Source organism: Rutilus rutilus (genome assembly GCF_951802725.1).
Source record: "Rutilus rutilus genome assembly, chromosome: 2".
Taxonomy (NCBI): domain Eukaryota; kingdom Metazoa; phylum Chordata; class Actinopteri; order Cypriniformes; family Leuciscidae; genus Rutilus; species Rutilus rutilus.
In genome coordinates this window covers 30,867,513-30,880,589 of record NC_140210.1, presented here as the reverse complement: position 1 = coordinate 30,880,589, position 13,077 = coordinate 30,867,513, and the positions used below count along the sequence as shown (strand labels likewise).

At 36.9% G+C, this 13,077-nt stretch overlaps 1 protein-coding gene across 4 annotated transcripts in view; it reads right to left on the bottom strand.

Annotated features, from left to right (window-relative positions):
* The window catches only part of gab1 (GRB2-associated binding protein 1), an 84,608-nt gene that overhangs the window by 30,694 nt on the left and 40,837 nt on the right, over window positions 1-13,077 (bottom strand). The gene's annotated exons all lie outside the window — the stretch shown is intronic.

Below are 13,077 nucleotides of genomic sequence, written 5' to 3'. Positions count from 1 at the left end.
AAGTCATTATAGGTCTTTTTGTGACACCTGATCCTGTTGATCTAGCCACATGCAGTGGCGACCGTGGGATCTGACCGACTCAGTCTGGCAAGAATCCACACAAAACTCTGCCTGGAGATACTGGCTAAACTCTCTGCAGACATATCTTTTATATAACACCACCCAAAAGCCTGCAAAGCACTTATGCTAAAAGAGGAAACTGACAATTACAGCTTAAATATGCATTTAAGCTGTGATAAAATATGTTTGTTTGTTTTTTCAAATGGGAAAATGCAAATGCATGTTTTACATAAAAAACAGAGTTCAAAATGTCACGGATTGTGAAAAAGTGATGGGGTCTTTGAAAACTAGCAATGATGAATCCATCTATCAGATGAGTGGATGTAAAACATGGTGGAAACAAAACAAAGCATTATGTGAAAATGAAAAGAATCAGAAGAATGAGAGGTTAAATTCATCAGGTGGAGGGAATAAAGGAAGTGTGAAAAGACATCGATTCATATAAAGATGGATAGAATAAATAATTATGCTGTATGGTAATGATCAGCCAGGAGAGAAATTAATCAAAAATAATGGCATCCCATCACAACATGTCAGCTGTTTAGAGATTTAGATGAGTACATTTAAAGTAAAGTACATTTTAATTATTACAAATGACAGTCAAAGGAGCAAAAGAAAATCAGTTTGCAAGATTTGTAACTAGTTAATCATTTAGTGGTGCAGAAAAAGTGCTCGATTAATTACTCGTGCACAATCCTAGTATATCTACTACATACTACAATATAAGAAAAAGTTTGAAATACATGAAAAAAGTTTTTCTTAGATATGCCCTTAAACGTCAACAGACGTCTGTCTTAAACAAGATTAAAAAATTAACCCGGAGAAAGAAAGAAAAATTCACTGGCTTCTGTAATTAAGCCGCCAGACTGCCAGGAATGCTCAATCTGTGTTGTTGTTTATTTTTTACCATCAGGTTTGGAGGGGATTAACAATGCTGTACTTTACCCCCTCTCTCACCCCCTCTCAGCTGTTTTTCCATCCACAGGGTTCTCTTTGTTAGAGAGCCAAGCTCTGGCCCTCTGGATATCACCCCACTGCACGGCAACAGCCCCGCCACGTCAAACCAAACACACACACACAACATGACACTCAACAACTGATCAGCATGATAGACCTAATTGTGTGACGTGACCTACATTTTCCAGTGAAGTATCATCCGAGCATCATGTCACCCATATTAAGTTAAGTTTGGAAAGCTCAACAGTCTCAGGCTGAGACTGTTTCACTCTTCAGAACATTCTGATTGCAATATAGAATCAGGATTAAACAATAAAAGGTAAAAACGTGTCAGAAGGAGTGTGTCAGAACAAGTCATACAATTAACATCTTTAAGCTTTGTTCCTCTACTGAAGTTAAACCAACACAAAGGCCTTTTAGATTCTACACGCCGGTTCAAAACAAAGCACTCGCAGCTCAAATTACACAGATAGCGTGTGCATGTGTATGTTTACTAGCAGAAGAGAGCCCCGGCTAACCTGTCACATGGATCATCTTACGTGGGTACAGCGGCACAGGCGGAACACAAGATCTTCCAGAGGACTGTGTCAGTGAACCGTGAACATTCAGCAGAACCAGAGTCAAACAAGAACACTGATAAGTTTAAAACCAACAAAATAAGACAGAAAATGTAATAAATCAATAAAATACAATTTAAGTGTAATTATTTTTGGTCCAAAATCATTTATTTATTTATTTTAAATCTACTTTAAACATTATTAAAACATCATAAATGCAATTCATCCATACAATGGCTTGAATACACCTTTTATGATGAACAAGTTTTTTTTTTGTTTTTTTTAAGTTAAATTCATTTCAATATTTCTTTGTGGCATAAAGTAAAAAGTAGAGCGCAAACACCATCGCACACCTGCAGGTGACAGGTGCGTGGGAAAAAAAGACAGAAAAAAAGATGAAGGATGTGCCTTCATCAGGCACATCCTGATGAAGGTCATGAGACCGAAACGTTGCCAATAAAGAATTTTTTATACTTTTTTGCAGGTACGGATAGTGTGCGGGAGTTCTTTGTTTTTTATAAAGAAAAAAGTAAAAAAAGAAAAAAGAAAAATCAAGGTGGTGTCAAGAACTGTCATGATACCATAACTCAAAGTGAGCATAATCTTCTTGTTATTATTTCTTTAACATTTGAAAAACATTTGTCCTCCAAATCAAAGTCATGTGGTGCAACCAATGTACAGAAAAATGCAGGCAAAATAAAACAGGAAATGACATAGAGAGGACATAGAGGACCCCTGCAGAGTGCCAAGGTCAGTAAGTGTCTTTAAAAATCGAATATAATTCAACCTCCTTATGACATAGCAAGCTAGGTTGTGAAATGTCAAGTGGTACAATCCTCTAAAAAAGGAATTAAAATCATTCTTACACTGAAAAGTTGAAAAAATGGTTTTGAAAATGTAATTAACATTTGGGGAACATTTTTATAATTTTACCTTTATAGTTACACCACATGACATTTATTGAGTCATTCAATTCAAAGATTTAATCGAAAAATGGTATAAAAGTTTTTCATTATTTTTCAATATTTGAAACCAACATGAATACAAGTACTACTTGGCACATTCATTTTAAACTAGATTTGTATATATTTAATTATTATCATTGTTGAATATTGGACAATCTTAAAACTGACCCCTAAAAAAGTAAAAACTTTACTCTCTCTGTCCAGGCCAGGGTAAAATTTTAAAAGTACAAGAATAGATTTAAACAGTTTCTTCTGGCAGCTGCAGAGAAATCTGAAGGGGATAGAAATGTCAGCCTTGTTTCATTTCAGTGGAGAAATGTCTTCATTTTTGGAGGAAAGTGGCCAAGTTGAGTGAGCCATAAACACCACTCTTCCATTTGTGCAATAACTCCATCTCATTCTCTCTCTCACTTTTACGACGCTGGTATCTAGCCGACATACTCGTCTTTGTTAGTAAAGCAAGATGTCCTCATTTCAGACAATAACACTCCCACATGACACCAATCCAGCCATGCTACTTTGGTTTGGTGATACGTCAATCCTACCTTGAGTCCCGGCTCCTGAAATGCAGCGCAGGGAGTGTAGTGTTTAGCCACCCGTTGTGAGTGCCTGTTCCATATTGTTTAATCTCAGAAAGCCAGCAGAAGCACATAAACCCAGACTCTCAGATGAAGACTGATCTAAGGAGGAGTGCACGTGAGATGCTCTGTTTCCCAAGGAACAACAGGGCGGCCACAGCTAGTCACCTTTAAATCCTGAAGACATCCAAATTGACCCTTTTGCAATATTCCCTTACACTTCTATTGAGTTTCAAATGCGCGGGTCATTTAGTCCTCTTCTCGAAAGTCCTTCAGCTCCAAGAGAAGTAAAATGAATGTGTTTGTGTATAAGGAGGGAGAGGGAGTGAGTACAGGGTGGGACGAAATTGAAGAGGCCCCTCCAAGTGTGGCAGCAGCTGTCTGCCTCAAACACACACACACACACGCAAGTGTGATGCATACAGAGGCAAAGGGCCATAGTGTCACTGTCTTGACTTAACAGAGATGCCATTGAGGGCCAAACTATAGGGGAATGCCATCCGAACTGAATCACTCACTGGTCAGTCTCTCTGTGGATAATTGACGCAATCAGGCACAGAAACTGTACAGGAACAGAAAGAAATAATGTTTCGAAAAAATGGCAAGCAATGCGAGACAACAAGCTTCTGCTGTCGTAGCAAAACGGCACAACTGAACTCGCATAGACCGCGAATGCATCAGCAATTATTTATCACATGCCTGAAATTCCAAGTGCATTACCCTGCACTGCATTTTAGATGAGGTGCAAAATCAGATTGGGCTTTCTAAAGCATGTAGACATGCAAAGTGTTTGTGCTTCTTCACTCTTCTACAGTTCTCATCATTGGGATCGAAAAGTATTACATGTCTCTCTGGAATACATGGTTTTGACTGGTCATTTGCAGCATTGAGTGATCAAAATTTTTTGCAAAATAGATCAAATGAGTCTTTGACTGTTGATCATTAATGCAAGAAAATGAAAACATCACTCAGAAACAACAAACAAAAAATACACTGTTTACACTGCAGATAAATATGTTAACTGACTAGTCCATAAAACAAGTAATTTGGACAGCAGATTAGTAAACATATATAATTGAATCACAACCCAGGTTCATTGGAAATATGTTCCTGTCATGACATAACTGCAAAATGATATTTATGCACCTTTTGCAACACTTTCAAAGTGAAATGGCCAGGGAGTGCATGGTGCTAATAGTGTGTTCAGTTTTATTACACAACAACAGATGAATTTGAATCTGGCAAAATTTCATTATGTTGGTTAATGTACGTATCGTGGCAGTTCGTAAATGAAATGTCTTGTGAGTGGCACTAAAAAGTTAATGCTCTTTTGCGTTTGAAAATATCGTACCACCTACACTAAAGATATAGTTTTAACAAAAGCATGTGTGAGATAAAAACGCATTTGCTGAAGTAAACATGGAATTTTAGCTTGCGTCTACGAGTCTTTTAGCAGATCATGTAGTCATGATTTGTTTCATGGGACTTGTACCAAGTGCTTCCTGTTGCAAATGCAATGCTGTCCCAGGTAAACAAGCAAGCCTGACATGCAGTTTACAACGTCAGAAAAAGCCATACAGTATATGGATTGATGAAAGTATTAGTTTACAAATCATGTATTCAAATACAAAAGCATTTTGAGGTTGTAGCAAACTATTATGCAAAGAACCAAGCAAAAATAAACCTTTATCAAGATATAATCTGCCCCTATATTCATAATTTGTATGGAAAGTAATAAAAGCTATTGTTTTACTGCTTCCAGTGTTTCTTTCAGATGGAAACTGCAGTCAAATGTAAAGGTACGCTTTTGATTCGAGTTTTGCAAAAATGTAGGTAGAGATACATATTTCTAATGAGCCTAGATTGTTTAATCAGGTTTAGGCAAAATTCAGAATGTGACAATCAGCTTCTTTGCATTTTTAAGTTTTTGAACTCAATTGAAACTCAATCCAGAAAACATCACCAGTATGTTGAGATGGTTCAGTATTCTAGCTAACAAATTAGATCAGTGGTCTCTAAGGAGACCAGAGCTGGAGAGTGTGTGAGAACTGACAGTTGGATCATTTGTAAGTGTGAGATCGTTCCGAGACGGAATAACCGTGACATGCTCGCATCTGCCTGCCAAAGCCACTCCATCCTGACTGTACAGTGATGAGCGCCGCACGCCGTGTGTGTGCTCAAAACACTCATAGACCCATGGTGTGCACTTTACAGGGGAGCTGTGAGAAATGCAAAAGTTACATGCTGAGAAATATCAATTCTGCTAAAGCAGACTTCAAATCATCTTTGATTAATAATACTAAAAATAAATATTTTGAAAATAAATATAATTCTAATATTGTTGTTTGATTTGTGGAAAAATGTTAAACAACTATTCAAACACTTGACTTACTTGACATACTTATGCACCTACTATTTAGTAACTTAAGTAATCAATGATAAATCACCCTGCAGTAGGGCTGCACAATTAATCCAATAAATGAGGTTACAGCTATAAAAAAAAAAAAAACGTACATTATCTGTAGTGAGCCACCCATCCAATAATCGTAAAGAGCATTGTGCTTTTTACTTCTGATAAGAAACAAAGTCTCCGCTTTCAGATTTGGTGTATTTTACCACAAAACTCAAACAAAAAATGGCGTTTTTATTCTCTTAAATGTGACATGACAGATCAATGTAGCACCTCAGTTCAAGCGTGAGTTCTCTCACTTTATTTTCACTTTAATACAAGTTATAGCATGAAAAAACATGCATGAACATCAAAAGGTATGTTGAAAGATAAAGTACAACTTAACGAAATCTATCGTGTCTCATGCAATCGCTCAATCTGTTTCAACTGCGAAAGACGTCAATAAAACAACTTGTGAACATTGAAGAATGTCACTTAATGTTGCATTTACCCAAGGAAAAGGAATCTTTAATCAATATGTAACTTTTTTCCTTGGTCATGCTTTTATGAGACTGTATCTAACCAGACCAGCTCTTCTTTTTTTTTTTTTTTACCAGACATGAGGAAACAGCCCTGTGTGTTTGGGTTTAAAGGCTATTAACCGACGGGATGACGGCTAAGTGTATAATAATAGAACTGGCCTGTCCAGACCTGAACACATGAAGACACACATGTGGGCACCTCCCCCTCACCATCTAATAGCTCTTTGGATGACATCATCCTCTCAAGTCTCATTCCCATTCATCTCCTAATGCTACAGCCCTGTCTTTAGGTCATTCTGTACACAGTAACCAGGATCGTCAGTGCTAATCAAGCCACATGCAAAGCGGATTCATTTATTGGATTTTGACTGGCAGAACAAAGGTGATTTTGCACTCATTAAACACCAATGTAATCTAACAGTACAACATCACATGAGTGACCTCCAGCAGATAGAATGACGTATATGTGCGGTTAATATTGGCAGTGGCGTGTGGTCAGGGTGTCAGCTTGTGGGATTTTGTTAACATGATGGTTACGACCTGTACTCAAACCTGGACCTCTTTACAGACAGATGTGGGAGATAAGAGGAAGTGTAGGGTATCAGGTTGGTCACAGAAATAACATAAGGTATGAGAGCATGTGCAAGTATGCATATGTCGCAGTTGAAATGCTCCAGCGTAAAGAGGGGTGTGTCGGGATGCCTTTCTGCAGAGAACACGCTGTCAGCTACATGTCAGGGCAAAGCCCAGGTTGGGTCACACCTGCCACTTGTTTGTTCACCATCCAACTCACTCTCTCTCTCTCTCTCTCTCTCTTTTACTAGTGACAGCATGAAACTAGAAAACAGCCTGGATTCCTAATTCTATAATGATGCTGTAGAATATCATTCTATAGAGGGAATGCATTGACGTCACTTTCCCGCCGGAACACGCCCCCCTCAGCCGGACTGAGTGGCAAAAGAGCTGCTGGGTGACTGGATTTAATTGGTGAATCTGCGAAAACGCGAGTAAAACAAACTATTATCAGTTTAAACTAAAGGTTGGACTTGATATAGTGTTCCTTACAACTTACCAAAGATCCAATAATCCATGGATATTGAAATGCAGCCAGAAATCGTGTTTCCTGACATTTATGTGCCTGATTTTGACGCCGGGGAAATACATAAAGCAAATTTGCCTGTGATCGCTTTACCTTGAATACAATATAGGTAGTTCTAAATCCGGGTGATCACTCGTATCAATGTTATATCATCATATCATTAACCGGTCGACACAGGTAGATTTTTTGCCTCTTACTCCGATTTCGTGCGCCATGTAAACACATTAACCTGCTTTCTGTCAGCTTATTGAAGTGCGCATGTGTGAAATGTGACAGGAACGCATCCTTAAGTGCAGATTAAAGCACATCCAAACAAAGCGAACGTTTTGCAGGAAAGGAAGAAGGAAATATCACAAACGCAGACTATTTCATGACCCAGAAAAGGATAAAAATGTGCTCTCGTCTCGTGTAGAAGTAGAGGTGGTTCAGGTAACTGCATGAGAGGATAATATACGAGCTGTAAGTTTCCCGCTGACATGTTGCAAGCTTTATTTAACATCACAACCAACAAAACAAATAAAATACTCTGAGTCAGATATGAAAATATACCTCAGATTTCTTGTCAAATGTAGTTGTACAGTCAATCGCAAAGCTCTTTCCCATTTTAGATGTGTTTTGTGTGTTTTTTGCGGCATTCACACTGAAAACCAAATGCTGCCGTTCAGTCTTTTTGCCACTCAGTGGGCATGACCGCAGTCCCTCTATATTGTCTATATATAACTCTGTGAGGATGCTTCAGATGTGTATTAGAAAGGAACCTTCAGTTAATGTTCCTTTCTTATTTCCCTATTAGTAAAAATAACATGACAGGCTTCACTAATACTAGTACTCAGCTCTCAAGGGGTCTGCAAGTATGTACATATAAGGTTTTAATGTTGAGAGGTATGTTAACCCATCTAACTTTGAACATTTCCTCAAGCCCTGTTCACACCGCCAGGGACTTTGGCGCTGTATGTCGCTAGTCTCTGTGAAGACGCTTGTGGGCTGTCGCTCTAATGCTATTGGTAGACTGCACGTCTGCCCATTTCTTTAGAAAATGCAATGTAAAATGCAAAATGCATTAAATCGTTAACTAGATTAACAACTGATCAATCAACGAATTAAACTCACTCATACTGTCAAAAATTACTAAAACACTATTCAAATTCAATTGAAATCGATCAATTGAATAGGTAAAGCATCAGATTTGCTTTGACTACAATGTTGTGATATAAAACATATCCACACTGTTAGAAAATGTGGAAAACAACATCATTAACACCACAGGCTGGCATTAAACTGGTTTAAACAGAATCATGTCTTTGACTGTAACATTTGCCTTCCAGAACTAGTCTTTCTTGCTTTGTGATCTCAGATGCATCGTAATGGAATAAGAACAGTGCAAACAAACTTTGTGCTTGAAAGCCCTTTGCTGGCCTCAGCATTAATGGTTTTCCTAATGTCTTTCTAAAACTAACCACATGACTCCAACTTGCTAGCACTTAAAAACGTGACAGAAATAAACAACAACTTGTAAAGCAAAGTTTGTCAAGACAAACCTTCCAATGATGGCTTGACAGGGATGTTAGTCTGAAGGGATGTAAACCCAGTTTTAAGATAGATTCTTAGTCAGAAAAGCCTGCAGTCTGTAGTGAGTTTGGTGAACACAACTTAAAATCTCTAGGAGGAAGTAACCAGACAGAAGCACAAAAATGTAATCTTTTATGTTTTGGTTTCTTCGAATATATATATATATATATATATATATATATATATATATATATATATATATATATATATATATATATATATTAGGGCTGTCAAAAGATTAATCGCGATTAATCGCATCCAAAATAAAAGTTTGTGTTTACATAATATATGTGTGTGTACTGTGTATAATTATTTTGTATATATAAATACACACACATGCATGTAAGAAATATTTGCATACATATACTGTATATATTTATATATAATTTATATTATATATAAATATAATTCTTTTATATATAAATTACAAATTTTTCTTAAATATGTACAAGCATGTGTGTGTATTGATATATACAAAATAATTATACACAGTACACACACATATATTATGTAAACACAAACTTTTATTTTGGATGCGATTAATCGCGATTAATCTTTTGACAGCCCTAATATATATATATATATATATATATATATATATATATATATATATATATATATATATACATATATATATATATATATATATATATATATATATATATATATATATATATATATATATATATATATATATATTTATATATTTTTTTTATATATATTTATTTATATTTATAAACATATTTGTACAACCAATTATAAGCATACAAACATCAAAGACTAAAACTCTGAAAGGGCCTTAGTAAAGCAAGTGGCCAGCACTTCTCTTTTGAAAGCATTGGAAAGGATTGAAAGCAGCTCACACTTGCAAGTGGCACATTGCTTCTGCATTTCTCCATCCAAAACTAAAAACATAAGAAAAGAGAACTGAGAGGAGCAGATTCTACTTCTCATTTCTCCCATTTTCCACACATGGTTTCAAATCAGAACACACACAATTTGGGCCAACAACCTGAAACTTATCTAGTGTCCGTTGCAAGAAACTGTTGATTCTTATCCTGTCTAACAAATCGAAAATTACAAAGTAATAATAACTCTTATCAAAAGACACAATGATTTATGTAAATGCTTTTGTAACATTTGGAAAACCAAAATGCTAAAGAACCATAAGTTTTGTTTTGTTTTTTTGCTTTGTCACACTAGAGTCTCAATTCACAATGTTATGTTGTTTTGAACTGCATTACGTTTGCAAAATGCTTTTGTTATCAATGTGAAAACCCTAGAAGCCGTTTACCACCACCACATATACTGTCTCACTGGCCACTTTATTAGGTACACCTTGCTAATACTGGGTTGGACCTCCTTTTGCCTTTAGGGCTGCCTTAATTCTTCATGCCATAGATTCAGCAAGATTCTGGAAACATTCTTCAGAGATTTTGGTCCATATTGACATAATAGCATCACTCAGTTGTTGCAGATTTGTCGGCTGCAGATCCATGACGCAAATCTCCCATTCCAGCACATCCCAAAGGTGCTCTATTGGATTGAGATCTGCTGACTGTGGATGCCATTTGAGTATAGTGAACTCACTGTCCTGTGCAAGAAACAAGTTTGAGATGACTTGAGCATTGTGACATGGCGCGTTATCCTGCTGGAAGTAGCTATCAGAAGATGTGTACACTGTAATCATAAAGGGATGGACATGGTCAGCAACAACACTTGTTTAAACGATGCTCAATTGGTACTAAGAGGCCCAAAAGTGCAGAGACAAAATCCCCCACACCATTACACCACCAGCAGCAGGCTGAACCGTTGATACAAGGCAGGATGTTTACGGCAAATTCTCTACTATCTGAATGTTGCTGCAGAAATCAAGACTCATCAGACCAGGCAAAGTTTTTCCAATCTTTTATTGTCCTATTTTGGTGAGCCCATGCGAATTGTAGTCCCAGTTCCCAGTTTGTTCTTTCTTAACTGAGAGGAGTAGCACCCGGAGAGGTCTTCTGCTGCTGTAGCCCATCTGCTTCAAGGTTCGATGTGCTGTGCATTCAGAGATGCTCTTCTACATACCTTGGTCATTTGTAACGAGTGGTTATTTGAGTTACTGTTGCCTTTCCATCAGCTCGAACCAGTCTGGCCATTCTCCTCTGACCTCTAGCATCAACAAAGGATTTTCTGCCACTCACTGGATATTTTCTTTTCCAGACCTTTCTCTAAAAACCCTAGAGATGGTTGTGAAATACTCAGACCAGCCCTTCTGGCACCAACAACTATGCCACATTCAAAGTCACTTAAATCACATTTCTTCCCCATTGTAATGCTCAGTTTGAACCTCAGCAGATCGTCTTGACCATGTCTATATGCCTAAATGCACTGAGTTGCTGTGATTGGCTGATTAGATATTTGCGTTAACAAGTAGCTGAGCAGGTTTACCTAATAAAGTTGCAAGTGAGTGTAACTAATAGGCAAATAATTTATTTCCATATTGTGCTCACCTCAAACTCAACCATACTGTGGTTCATATGAACCAAACTTCAGATTCTTATATTTAAACAGACTCAACTGTAGTTAATAAGTGTTCACCAAATATTGGTCGACTATTCAACTAAACAAATGAACCCAAATAAATGGTCAAATATTTTGCTTTACCATAAAGACCTGGAGATTCTTGAAAGGACAGGGAAGACTAGGGATAGTTCAACCAAAAAAGTAATATTATGCCCTCGCGCATTACAAACTTTTATTCATATTAGATATGTTTAATGAAACATTTTTTGGTTTCGGTCCATTCACTCAAAATGCATTACACTAAAACATTTTCAAAAAGACATTATGGTGAGAAACCGCAATGTGCTGCATAACCTTTTCAAAGGTCCATATGAACCAGTAAAGCATTGGACAAATATAAAATTTAAAATAAATTGGTCACTATCCTAAAACACAAAATACTCTAAAATAATAAACTGCAGCTACTGGCCAGAAAGGCAGTCAAATGAATGTGTTCTACCTTTTTTGTAAAAGCATTAAGGAAATGCTATTTATTTCTAATGAGTTTAAGATTGGATAACAGTTCTGGGGTCTCTCCAAAGCATTCTGAACATCAGACCCAACCCCATTCCACATAACAACCATGCAAATCATTCTAAAGTCCCCTAGGGTGTAGAGGAACAATGCAGTTCTTGAAAGAGTTTCGCACTGGAGCATCAAGAGTTTTTGGCTACCCTGGTCTCGCTAACGTGCCACATGAAGAGAGGAAGACTAGAAGGAGGGGAAGCTACAAAGACCTTGTGTTTTGTTTCAATAGCTCTGTAAAATCTTTGTCCGTGAGAAAAAAAAAAATTGATCTATGGGATACAGCTGTGGCTATTTTAACGTCCGCACTTGTGTGTCAAACAGATGCAGCATTAATGACAGGTACTGATGCATGCTTTGCCCTTATATTGTCACGTTAGTACATCATCATCACTGTCATCGTCGTTTATGGCATGGAGGAGGACCACCCTTGTCTTGCACCCTTGAGATGGCTTCAAAAACCAATATTCTGAAAAGCACCGCTGGCCTTGCAGAGTAAATAGCTGAGTAGACTCTTCTGATAAAGACCTACACAGTATCAGTGAAGCAGAAAGAACAGTTTTCAAGGTCTTTCTTGCTGCATTCCAACCGATTAAATCACCTGCCATTTCAATCTTCATTTTGCTCTGTATATTATTATTTTTTTTTATTTTTTTACAGCTAAACCTGAAACAACATCCAACACTGACTCATTCCATTTCTTACCCAATGATCAAACAGCAGCCTGGTCAATCTTACCCTTGCTTATTTTGAATGCCAAGAAGTGGTTTCAGGCTGAAAAAATGTGGCTGCACTGGCCCCTAAATCCTGCTGGTCTTAAAGGCCAGGAGGTAGGATAATGTCCAAACCACGCAAGGTTTTTAAAACAACTTCATGAATTGCAACTGAATTGCATGAAACTAATCTGCAACCATTATAGTAAATGAAACTGTTTACACTGGAAGCAGATGTGGTGATGCAACACACATTCAATTGTTGGATATCCCATTCCAATTTAAGTAACACTACCATTCAAAAGTCTGTATGATTTATTTGTTTAAGAAGTCTCTTATCAAAACCGCATTTATTTGATCAAAAATACAGTCAAAACAGAAATAAAACAGTGTGGAAAATAGTAAAAATTTAAAATAAGTTTTCTATTATAATATATTTAAAACTTAATTTATTCCTGAATTTCCTGTGTTGGCAAAGTCCTTCAGAAATAATCATGATACATGTTTTTCAAGAATTCTTTCTATATAAAATTCAATATAAAAGCATTTATTTAAATTAGAATATCAGTAATATAA